The sequence below is a fragment of the Ostrinia furnacalis genome, unplaced genomic scaffold (assembly GCF_004193835.3).
Source record: "Ostrinia furnacalis isolate ACB-3 unplaced genomic scaffold, ASM419383v2 OfSCF1217, whole genome shotgun sequence".
Taxonomy (NCBI): Eukaryota; Metazoa; Arthropoda; class Insecta; order Lepidoptera; family Crambidae; genus Ostrinia; species Ostrinia furnacalis.
Window position 1 is genome coordinate 1 of NW_021131456.1, and position 13,602 is coordinate 13,602.

The 13,602-nt window shown below is 38.2% G+C and overlaps 1 non-coding gene across 1 annotated transcript; it reads right to left on the reverse strand.

Annotated features, from left to right (window-relative positions):
- Positions 1 to 13,169: 13,169 nt before the first annotated feature.
- Positions 13,170 to 13,241, reverse strand: TRNAP-UGG (transfer RNA proline (anticodon UGG)). Its single transcript has one exon. It is a non-coding gene; the product is annotated as a tRNA-Pro (tRNA).
- Positions 13,242 to 13,602: the final 361 nt, after the last annotated feature.

Sequence of the window (13,602 nt, forward strand, 5' to 3'; positions counted from 1 at the left end):
GATAAATAATAATGTGAAAGTAGAGCTCAAACAGAAAACAGGGCTGGTCGCCAACTCGCCATGCATGACGTTTGTTTCCTTAATAAAGAAAAATAAAAATAAAATATTGTTTTTGAATACATGCTCTTGCTATTATTTATAAATTACATCTTATTTCTAAAAAAAATGAAACGGTTATGCTAGTAGCATAGTTAGTTATAGAGCCATTTTGGGTTAAATACGTGCTTTTGAACATCTTGAAAGCACATTAACAGTCAAAATGTAGTCTTTTTGAATCTTCAATTTTTACAAGTAGTTGTTGATGATAAATGATAAAAAATTCATTTGAGATGACGAAATTCCCTATGTGTAGGTACTCCTATAATATAGGTTCTACAGTACTTATTATTCTGTGTGTTTAAAGCTGATTGAGTGGACTGTAGTAAAAAACCATAAATAATATCAAAAGAGGATTGCTGGCCAAAGAGCCAGCAAAACAGTGGTTCTACCTATAAACGGTAGGAGCACGAACCATACCTTTAAATCTAAATCACCTACACCAAGGGCTTTACTCCTCGAAAGATACAAATCTCTCCATCTTTTAAAAATATATCAACCTCAATCCCTATCCCCTAAATCATCTAAAAGCTATAGCACGAAACAATACAAATGATAAGGCTCCGCTGAGTCAGTTGTCTGATCGACTGCCACACTCCGCGATCGTGATATGCGATGATAAATCACAGTTCCACGGAGCTGTGACTGCGTCACGTAGTTTGTAGCAATTTGGAGGACTTTTTGAACACGAAGCGCTGTTTTTTGGATTGGTAGCTGCATTTGGAATATAAAGATCTTTGTCACATTGTTTTATGATAGATCTTCTGAAGTTTAGGGGTTAGAATGTTGCGATCTCTTCCACACTTTTCGGTTGACGGTTTTTTTCTGTTTCTAGGTGAAATAAATCGTGTAGTGGAAGGATAAAGACACACATGACATATTTTTAATGAGCTATTACAACGCCATTTTCCATTCTCCTCTACATTTTATGTATTTTATGAGTTTTTATGAGTTTTATGAGATTTTTTATGAGTTTTATTTGGTCAACTCAAATCAGCTATTTTCCAATTCTAGAAAGAGTTCTAGAGTAATGAAATGAAACACTCTTGTAGGTTGTTCTAACTTGTATTTCAGCACCACTGATTTACACAATTCCGACATTATGACGTCATCTTAATAGTACCTCTTGCTTTGAACGCTCAAATCGAACTGGCTGTCCAGCGGCATGCCAGCGATAAGGTAACTTCCCCTTCCATCAGTGAAAGTCAACCGGTTCAAAACGACTTATCGACGGCATGCTCCGGAACTAGTCAAATGCAATACTTATTTCATAATTAGCTGTTTTCTTAATTTTTAAAATACTAATATGTNGAAGCTATGTTCATGTTATATTAAGCAAAAGTTTGATTTGTGTCTTTTCCAAAAATCTAAATCTCAAAAAATAAATCTAAAAAATCTTTTGTTTGACAATTAATATTATGCTCCCTGAGCAAAGTGTAGTAAAATACCATTGTGACATGTTTCTATTATACATATGCATCACAAATAAAGATTTTGTATTTATACTTGTATTTTATTCAGTGCGACCTTCACACACAACTCATGTGACAACTGGACGGCTTGCTTGTTATGTCAGTAATAGAAGGCTTTTCATTCTAGAGACTATCCTAAACAATGGGGTCCTTAAGGCGCATCTAGCCTGATAAACTGGAGGCGCGTCTAGCCTCGTCATACTCAGTCATAGTCCAAGGCGCATGTAGCCTGATGAAACTGGAGGCACGTCAAGCCTCGTTATACTAAGTCACAGTCATAGTCCAAGGCACATCTAGCCTAATAAACTGGAGGCGCGTCTAGCCTCGTTATATTTAGTCATATTCAAAAGCGCATCTAGCCTGATAAACTGGAGGAGTGTCTAGCCTCGTTATACTAAGTCATAGTCATAGTTCATAGTCATAGTTATAGTCAAAGTCAAAATCAAAGCCAAAGTCAAAATATCTTTATTTGTTTAGTAGACTAATTAATAGCACTTACAAATCGTCAAATATTTTGCTCATAAGGAGCCTCTACATGTCTCATACTTAGTCATAGTCAATGGGGCATCTAGCCTGATAAACTGGAGGCACGTCTAGCCTCGTTATACTAAGTCATAGCCATAGTCTAAGGCGCATCTAGCCTTGTAACCTGGAGGCACGTCTAGCCTCGTTGTACTGAGTCATAGTCCAAGGCGCATCTAGCCTTGTAATACTTAGTCATAGTCAAAGGCGCATCTAGCCTGATAAACTGGAGGTGCGTCTAACCTCGTTATACTAAGTCTTAGTCATGGTCATAGTCATGGTCATAGTCATAGTCATAGTCATAGTCTAAGGCGCATCTAGCCTGATAAACTGAAGGCGCGTCTAGCCTCGTTTTAAAAATAACTATTTCATGCATTAAACGAAATATTCATACGTTTTTCTACTTGAACTTTTAAAATCAATTACTTTTTAACCAAATAAATAAAAACGTACCTTATGAGCTGTAGATCACGTACCACTTCTGAGTTGAAATGAAACACTCTTGTAGGTTGTTCTAACTTGTATTTCAGCACCACTGATTTACACAATTCCGACATTATGACGTCATCTTAATAGTACCTCTTGCTTTGAACGCTCAAATCGAACTGACTGTCCAGCGGCATGCCAGCGATAAGGTAACTTCCCCTTCCATCAGTGAAAGTCGACCGGTTCAAAACGACTTATCGACGGCATGCTCCGGAACTAGACAAATGCAATACTTATTTCATAATTAGCTGTTTTCTAAATTTTTAAAATACTAAAATGTATACAATAAAAATCTAAAATAATTAAATAGGCACTTTTCTTCACTAGAGTCTACCAGAAATTTTACGAACCTCATGTGGCACTGCTCTTTCAGTAGAGCTGGAAGAAGATGAGCTCCTTCGCGTATTTTTCTTCAACCTTGGCCCCATAGAAGACGATCGTGGTGGCGCCTTCTTACTGGACGACGACGACAACTTCGTCCGCTTAGCACGCTTATTTCATCGTCAGCTGACGGGTGTCCCTGGCGGCATACGAGCTCCATCTTCAGTAGTCGTTGTACTCAACTGTGAAATAAAGTACTCGACGAAATAAACTGTGTCTGACCAGCATCAACTCAACATCATATGGAAGCTATGTTCATGTTATATTAAGCAAAAGTTTGATTTGTGTCTTTTCCAAAAATCTAAATCTCAAAAAATAAATCTAAAAAATCTTTTGTTTGACAATAATATTATGCTCCCTGAGCAAAGTGTAGTAAAATACCATTGTGACATGTTTCTATTATACATATGCATCACAAATAAAGATTTTGTATTTATACTTGTATTTTATTCAGTGCGACCTTCACACACAACTCATGTGACAACTGGACGGCTTGCTTGTTATGTCAGTAATAGAAGGCTTTTCATTCTAGAGACTATCCTAAACAATGGGGTCCTTAAGGCGCATCTAGCCTGATAAACTGGAGGCGCGTCTNCATTTAGAGACTATCCTAAACAATGGGGCCTTTAAGGCGCATCTAGCCTGATAAACTGGAGGCGCGTCTAGCCTCGTCATACTCAGTCATAGTCCAAGGCGCATGTAGCCTGATGAAACTGGAGGCACGTCTAGCCTCGTTATACTAAGTCACAGTCATAGTCCAAGGCACATCTAGCCTAATAAACTGGAGGCGCGTCTAGCCTCGTTATATTTAGTCATATTCAAAAGCGCATCTAGCCTGATAAACTGGAGGAGTGTCTAGCCTCGTTATACTAAGTCATAGTCATAGTCATAGTTCATAGTCATAGTTATAGTCAAAGTCAAAGTCAAAGCCAAAATATCTTTGTTTAGTAGACTAATTAATAGCACTTACAAATCGTCAAATATTTTGCTCATAAGGAGCCTCTACATGTCTCATACTTAGTCATAGTCAATGGGGCATCTAGCCTGATAAACTGGAGGCACGTCTAGCCTCGTTATACTAAGTCATAGCCATAGTCTAAGGCGCATCTAGCCTTATAACCTGGAGGCGCGTCTAGCCTCGATATACTAAGTCAGTCATGGTCATAGTCATAGTCTAAGGCGCATCTAGCCTTGTTATACTTAGTCATAGTCAAAGGCGCATCTAGCCTGGTAAACTGGAGGCGCGTCTAGCCTCGTTATACTAAGTCTTAGTCATGGTCAAAGTCATAGTCATAGTCTAAGGCGCATCTAGCCTATTAAACTGGAGGCGCGTCTAGCCTCGTTGTACTGAGTCATAGTCAAAGGCGCATCTAGCCTTGTTATACTGAGTCATAGTCAAAGGCGCATCTAGCCTTGTTATACTTAGTCATAGTCAAAAGCGCATCTAGCCTTGTTATACTTAGTCATGGTCAAAGTCATAGTCATAGTCTAAGGCGCATCTAGCCTATTAAACTGGAGGCGCGTCTAGCCTCGTTGTACTGAGTCATAGTCCAAGGCGCATCTAGCCTTGTAATACTTAGTCATAGTCTAAGGCGCATCTAGCCTGATAAACTGAAGGCGCGTCTAGCCTCGTTTTAAAAATAACTATTTCATGCATTAAACGAAATATTCATACGTTTTTCTACTTGAACTTTTAAAATCAATTACTTTTTAACCAAATAAATAAAAACGTACCTTATGAGCTGTAGATCACGTACCACTTCTGAGTTGAAATGAAACACTCTTGTAGGTTGTTCTAACTTGTATTTCAGCACCACTGATTTACACAATTCCGACATTATGACGTCATCTTAATAGTACCTCTTGCTTTGAACGCTCAAATCGAACTGGCTGTCCAGCGGCATGCCAGCGATAAGGTAACTTCCCCTTCCATCAGTGAAAGTCAACCGGTTCAAAACGACTTATCGACGGCATGCTCCGGAACTAGTCAAATGCAATACTTATTTCATAATTAGCTGTTTTCTTAATTTTTAAAATACTAATATGTATTCAATAAAAATCTAAAATAATTAAATTAAATAATAAATATGAAATAATTGGATTTAATACAAAATAAATTCTAAAATCATTCTAATGTCTGCAAAATGCCTAGGAAGTAATCAAATAAAGTATTTTAATTTAATAATGGGTTTTTGGGTTCTTCTAAAATACAATACAAATACTAAAATTGTTGCAATAACTATTTAAAAGTAACCAATAATCGTATAAAATACAATATGAATTCTAAAATCATTACAGTAACATTCGGCCTCGTCGGCACGCGCACCGACGATCGCCAAACGGCTAGAGTACCTTCTGTACTCGCCACTCTGCCCGGTGAAGCTGGAAAAGCTCTTCAAGCTACCAGCGCGCGTCCCTTCAAAAAAGAGTTCTAGAGTAAGTTTTAAGTGTTCGCTACGAGAAGTTGAGTCTTGAAATTATTTAGTAAGCTATCAAATACCCAAATTCTACATTTTTTACGCACGTAGAAGTATAAAATCCGATCAATACTTGCATACACTTCCCCATCGACTAATCACTCGAAACAATAAAACCGTGATAAGAAACTCGATTACATCCTGGCGCCATGCCAACGTTCCGATCGGCTGTTACTCTAATTGTGATTTATCACTGCGCCGTCGCAGTCACGTAGTCACTTGATATTTTTATGCGACTTTATGAGAATGTGAGATTTGTAGAATCGAGATTTGAATTTGAGAAATTCTAGGATTGTATGTTACTTTAAACTTATTTGCTCTACTTATTCAAGTCTTATGTCACCAATTCCATTTGCTGCGATAATAATAGAAGTGAAAGGCTTTAAAACTGTTTGTTGTTTCAACCAAAGGATATCTACAACTGAACAAATACCTCCTTCAAGGATTTCCACAACAACCGGTCCTGCACAGCCCGTATCCAGGTGCTTTTCCCGATCTACACTGGATCGTCAGTCCATTGAGTCGGATGCCTACCCGCACTGCTTCTTCCGGTCCATGGTTGACACTCGAGGACTCAGTCCTACGAGCTATGTGCCCTCTAAACTAAACGATACGTGCACTAAATAAGTATTTTAATTTATACAATTTATGTAAGCTAAGAATAGCTTTAAATCATGTGGGCATGTACTAAGAAGCAGCGCAAGAAACTCAATCATATCGTCAGCCTTTTATCAAAGGTCAAAAATAAACACTCTTTTCAACCCTTTCTCTATAACCCATACGCCACCATTTCACCCTCATCCCTGATAATAATGTTATAATGTCGGACAACTTCATAGAGGCCGGTCAAAGCCAGCTTTTCCCACTTTGTATTCAAATCGAACCCACTTACCACGGCCTTTCGGGGAAAGTATTAAAATAAACTTTGAGTCGATTTGGCAGTATATAAATGTTATAACGGGAAGTTTGTTTCATGAAAAAGAAGCTGACTAAACAGAACTTGTATTGTATGGGACTAGATACATTTTGCTGACATAGTCCAACTGATCAGCAAGCTTAAGTGGCAATGGGCAGGGCATAGTACGCAGAACTGACGGCTGATGGGGCAGCCAGGTTCTGGAGTGGCGGCCACGTACTGGAAAACGCAGCGTGGGACGTCCACCCACAAGGTTGACCGGCGACCTTATAAAGGTAGCAGGAAGGCGCTGGATGCAGACCGCTACCAACCGTCCTTTGTGGAAATCATTGGGAGAAGCCTATGTTCAACAGTGGACGTCCTATGGCTGAAATAATGATGTTAATGAGATATTTACATTTTGAACATAAATTAATTTGGGTTAGAATTCGTACTTAGAGTAAAATTAAAGGACGTATCACACTTATCAACCCGGAAAGGGATCGTAACCGTATCGACTCGAGGCGGTCATTATTCTTTATATGAAATTCCATGCTGCAACGCACACTTATCCACATCGTAACGTAAACGCCTCGCCTTGCAGTTGACAGCACGCAGTTTCCTACACTATATGCAGGCCGCCACCAACCGGCCATTATGGAAGTTATTTGGGGAGGCCTATGTTCAGCAGTGGACGTCCTATGGCTGAAATGATGATATTAATAAAATTAACAGACATATTGAAAACCATGGTATACTAGCCGAAGAGCAAAAGGGGTGCAGACAAAATCACAAAGGATGTAAGGAGCAATTAGTAATAGACCAGACAGTACTTAAACATGCACATAAAAATAAGAGGAACTTACACGTTACGTATATAGACTACAAGAAAGCATTTGATAGTGTGCCTCACTCCTGGCTCATAAGAATTCTTCAGATTTACAAAATTAATCCCACACTAATAGCCATGACGAAATGGAAAACGGTTTTATCGTTAACAACTTCAAACACTAAAATAAGTGCAGGAGAAATAAATATCCGTTGGCAATGCCCGTAGCTGATCTTTAATTTTCCAGCTTTTAAGCTGAGGTGGAAAAGCACAAAATATGAATAATAAATACTTTTTATTGCACACCAAAGAACAGGACAGAAAGAAATAGAAACACATAAGGTACAACTAGGCGGTTCTTATCGCTATAATGCGATGATGATGATGATGATGAGTTTCCTACACAATTACCTCCAAATCTGTTCTCTATTTTTAATATCATCTTGCCTCTGTCATTGCTCTCATAAAATCCTGCCTAAGCAAAGCCTAGTTTTTCTGCCTAGTCTTAGTTTTACAACCTGGACACATTTTATGACCCTGGCCTGTGGTCTCCCGCGGCCAATCTTGGACGTCTTGTCTTATGTTAGGTTTATGGCCTCGTACTAGGAAATTTGTAAGTTTACTACATATACGTGAGTTTCATTTGCTGGATTTGTTTTGCTTTTATTGAGTTACCAAGAAAAATAATAACTTGTCACAACCGGTATGAACATCTGTCAATTACTGACGCCCGTTTCGCAAACATTACCATGGGATTTCACAGTGCGCCTGGACGCACAGGGTCACACACGAACCAATCACAGAGCTCTATTCAACGCTGTGCATTGGATTTGATGCTTTACTTAAGCAAGCTTCGTTTGTGAATACGGGCGTTAGCCTGCAATCGGACGAAACTTTATTTTAAAGAGCCCTAAGTATTAATACAAGTGTCATAAGACTTACTTTTCGATGTTTTTATTTTAGGTAGAAAATTGCATGTTACATCTCTGCTTATGTAAGTCAGATGGGAAAACAAAAAACAAGATGTCTTAAGCTGTTCTTTGATAAAAAGCATATTTATTTAAAAACACGCATTTCTTTGTATAATATTGTGAAATGTATTAACTACTTTTCTTCCTTCATGAAGTGTTCAAGGTTTTTCTTGCCTATTTAAAAAAACTCGTACTTAATTTGTTCAATTTCTGGGAGGTGAGTGACATGAGTTTATATGAAACCTAAATAACCAACTTTTTGTCAGCCTTATTTACGTTTTGTGTATGGTCTTTCAAAGTATGTCACCGCAACAGTTTCACCTACTTTCCAGAGCTACTCGTATTTTGGTTAAACCGGTAACTTAAAGTTAGGTAGGTATTACTCAAAGGCTATCTTAACACCCCCTAATAATTCCTGGATCTAGAATTGGCTTCCGAAACTACGCCATCTGTAGTCAAGTCGGGTAATTTAACTTGGAACTTAGAATAATGGCTGCAAGTTCAGTTTGGCTTTCCATTCAACGCTTCTTGGCTGGAATAAACAGTAGCGTGAACTAGAATATATTTGATTGCACATCAAGCTACGAGTAAACTGTAGCATCTTATATCAAAATCAAAAATTCAAATCAAATCAATCAAAATCAAAAATATTTTATTCAATTTAGACCACTTATGAACGTCAATATAGTAAATAAAAAAATGTAGCCCTTATGGGGCACTTTCAATGTCTCCTTATCTTTTGGGCCCTTCTATATCTTAGGTACTTCTAAAAAATGTTATACATACGAGGGGCGGCTGAAAAGTTTTGAGCCTAGGGTATTAAAAATGCCGATAGAAAAGTATAAAAAATATATTTTTCTATTTGATCTCCCTCTACTACAACGGACTTCTTATATTTGTGTAAAAGAGCTTTTAACCCACTGAAAAAAAAATCGCAATCTTTGCCTTCGAAATGAGCCTTTCGCGCCGCCTTCATTTCTTTGTCACTCAAAAATCTTCGTTCCTGGAGGTCTTTTTTCCAATTTGAGAATTAGACAAAATAGCTAAGGATTCGGACTAAACTATGTGGTGGGTGATTAATTTCTTGAAATCCAGTTTTACCCGGGGCAAGCTTTGCAATATGCGCGGTGTGCGCGGGCGAAATGTCTTGCAATATCAGATTTCCTTTCGCCAGTTTGCCTCTTAATATTTCAACAACCACTTGACGCACTCTTATCAACAGTACATCATGATAATCCCCGTTTATTGTAGTTTTTTTAAGTAGGTAGTCAATGAATAAAATTCCTCCACAATCCCAAAAATGGTGACTATGAGCTTGGGTGTCGATCGCTCCGCTTTGAATTTCCGCGGCAGCGTTTTCCCTTTTTAATCCATTGCATTGACTCTTATTTTTGACTCTAGATTGTACTGCAGGATCTATTATTTATCAATAGTGACAATTTGAGAAAAAAAATTGTTAGGATTATGGGCAAAGATGTCCTAAAACTCTTGCGAAGTTGTGACTCGACGCTGGTTGTCGAGCGGCGTGAGCATTTTTGGCACCCATCGCGTGCACCCCTATTTCATGTGCAAATGAGTGTGTTAAATATCGCCGATATGTTCCTTGCTAATACCTATGGCTTCAGCTATCTGTCACAGTTTAAATCGCTGATCTCTAAAGCGAGATTCTTTAAATTTTCATTATTTTATTCGTTAATGGCGAAATCTGGCCGCATTATTGGTTTAGGTTAGGTTAGAACTGTGACCTCAACGCACGAGCCGAGCGAGCGAAGCCAGAGTCCCGCTCCAGTTTTTCAGTCAAGTTCCAGAAACGAATCGGTCCTATTCATAATTATTATTGGTTTAGGTTAGGTTAGAACTGTGACCACAACGCACGAGCCGAGCGAGCGAAGCCAGAGTCCCGCTCCAGTCATTCAGTCAAGTTCCAGAAACGAATCGGTCTATTCATTATTATTGGTTTAGGTTAGGTAAGAACTGTGGCCTTGCGTTTCATTCGCGAAGAACGTACTTCTGTACGTAGTATTTATTATTATTCTATGGTATGAGTGAAAATATTATGGTAATGTTTAGGGATAAAAGTGTTATGATAAAAAACAGTAGGAGTTTAAATATATTTACATAAATGATGTTATTGATTACAATTTTCGGAAACATGAGTGTTATGAACATCGCCGGTAGCACTACAAATAGTATGAATGAAAACTTTAGGATGAAAAATTTTAGGAAGAGTGATCATTCGGATTTGAAATCGTTAGGAAGAACAATTTCGGGTAAATAACTTTAGGTGAGCCAATATGGACCCCCAGATACCAGTACATTTGGCTGTTTTCCAAACGTTATATTTTCTTAAAATGAACACGGACGGACAAGACGAAAAATAAGTATGCCAAAATAAAATGTCCACATCACACCTTCTCAAAGGTTAAAAGTACTCCATACTCAACAAAACACTGCCCTTACTCTCGGAGTAACCCATTAGCTCCAAACAAACATCGAGAAAGAGGTAAATCATCGTCCAACACAGCTTGGAAGCGTTCGCGAAGCTTCGCGATATTTTCTTGTTCAAAATGTGGCAGATAACTAGGTCTTAAACTTGTGTTATCCATAGGAAACTGACACTTTATGGAAGCTAAAAAAACCTCCAGGTCTCCACAGTCCAGGTCAAGGGTAATGGAGTGTGCAATGCAATACTCTACCCTCGAGATTTCCCTGCATGATCGAATCAGAAATCAGAAGATCTGTAACCTTTCTGAATGAACGCAGACTGATCTGGTCCTTTCATCCGGGCTGTGGTTTAGTCTTTAATCGAGCCAGACTCGAGTAATTGTGTTTGTTAATTTATGACCTAATTTGTCGACTAGCAACACTGCCTGTAATGTCTCTTGTACTACGCTTATCTAGCTCCCACAGTCGACTAATTATAAGTAGATTCACTCATTATCTACCTACAATATTTCACTTACTTTAACTTAGACAAACGTCAAAAATCTGTCAAAATTATACAAAAAGCACCGGTTATCAGATCTCAAATCGGCCAGTCCGTCTCCTTTACCGTTCGATAAATCGTCGCTTCAGTTAGATTTGAATATACCAAAAAAAAAAATTAAAATATAGTGATAAAAATATAATAAAATAAAAATACTTTCTACGCTAAACACAATTATTTTCAAAGAAATATCGACAAAGATTCGACGCTAACGAAAAAACTTTAAGTAGGTACCTACTACGTATGTTCCACATATAATATTCTTCTCGGCAAATATCAAACGTTTTACCCACAAATATCAACCAGCTTGAAATTCAGCTGAAAAATGTCGTCAGGAACAAAATGTTGGAGCTCCACGAAATTCCTTTATCTCAAGCGCTATGAAGCGTCATGGTTGTGACTTTATTTTCTCGCCCAAATTAAATTGTGAGTAGTTCTGAATCGCGCTTAGCTCGCGTTGTCTGCAGCTTTTATTTTAGAGGTAGTTTTTGCCTTTTTGGTAGATTTCTGGACTTCTAATGAATTTTTACTTCAGAGCTAGAAATGGACTTTTATTTAAAAAGAAACTTATGCCCGTTCTCAACATCAATCCCTAATTTTAAACTGACCCCTATGACAACAACATTCTTGTTATTTTTTACCATAGGAGTCACTAATAAATTAGGAATTGATGGTGAAAACGGGCATTAGCCTCCCCAAGCCGTCTGACCAATGTGGGCAGTACAGTATTGGCCTGCCAAATTTTCCATTTGCCTCTCGTAAATTGAGAGTGGGATGTCCACCCACAAGGTGGACCGACGACCTTATAAAGGTAGCAGGAAGGCGCTGGATGCAGGCCGCTACCAACCGTGCGATGTGGAAGTGATTGGGGGAGGCCTATGTTCAGCAGTGGACGTTCTGTGGCTGAAATGATGATGATGATGATGATGATGATGATGATGATGATGATGATGATGAAGAAATTGAAGAGGGTCGTCTTTCTGCAATGCAGGCTAAATGACTTGATGATTATCATAGCAAGCAGCTGAAAACTCATGACAATTCCTTGATTAATTTGTGATATCGCCTTCGATCTGCATCTTCAAAGTTTTCACTTTAGTCCATTTCGAATTAAATTCACACTTTTGAATCAACCAGATTCACATGAATAAATCAACCAGATTGTCTAAAAAGAGATACAAATGTTAACCCCAGTTGTTACAACACATAAGACCAGATACAATAAAAGCAAGCGCTTAATTGCGTACTTTTAATCAACGCTGCAATTAGTGCTGGCTGAAATTCCAGAAGTTTCTGTAGTCATACTGCGTACGAGCGTTTAGTGTTATTGTCTCTTTACTAGAATGTCTAAAACTTAATTTCCTCGAAACTTAACATATTCTAAAAGATATCCTATTAGTATAGTCAGTCAGAGTCTTTACGCCCGTATTCACAAACATTACTAAGAGGTCTCATAGTGCGCGTGGACGCACAGTGTGACACACACAAACCACACACAGAGCTCTATTCGACGCTGTGCGTTTCATTTGCTGCTTTCGTTTGTGAATAGGGCGTTAGTTCGTGACACCCAGTGGCCAAAAAATTGACAACACCACCTTATTCCAATTGTAACAAAGACGTGTTGCGAAATTAAGCTTCTTTTTACGAACTTTTTGACGCTGACGATATTATTATCTCTATACAAAACTAGCTTTCTGCCCGCGGCTTCGCCCGCGTGGAATTTCGTTTGTTAAATTTTCCTGAATTTTCTTTGCTATAAACCTCACGGAGCCCGAGACCTTTCCAACGAATGCAAAACCGTGGAAATCGGTTCGTGCGTTCTGGAGTTATAGCGTCAGGAAGGAAAACCCGACTTATTTTTATAGAGTAGATATCTAAACAAAAGAAAATATCCAATGTACCTTAATAAATGTACCATGTACCCAACCATGTAAATTAACAGACGAAAAAAGTTAGTCCCTTTAACCTAACAATTATTTTCTTCCTTTAATTTGCTAATTTGATCTTATTGTTATACCTTACTCTCTATCTTAAAAAATAGTTGATGCAAAACAGGGCCCGTCCGGGATTTGAACCCGGGACCACTCACACCCAAAGCGAGTATCATACCACTAGACCAACGAGCCGCTTGAACACCATCGCTTCTGAATTCAACATAATCTTCAATTACACCTGTTTAAACATCACCATACTGAAACAGTTGTTCATTATGCGCTATAATTTTTAACTAAATAATAATTAAAAGTGATCATTTTTTAATCACAACGCTCTTTAGTATGTCTTACCTAAGTGATTGAAAGTAGATCAAGCTGTAGGTGGAAGCGAGCTTCACCCAAAATCCTCAACTACAGTGGAACTGGATATTTACCTCCAGCTGTCGAAACACAAAAAAACAACGAAACGTAATCTATACCAAAAAACGTAATCTATACCAAAGTCTATCTAATGTTGCTACGTTTGCTATACAAGTGAGTGAATCAATTTCGA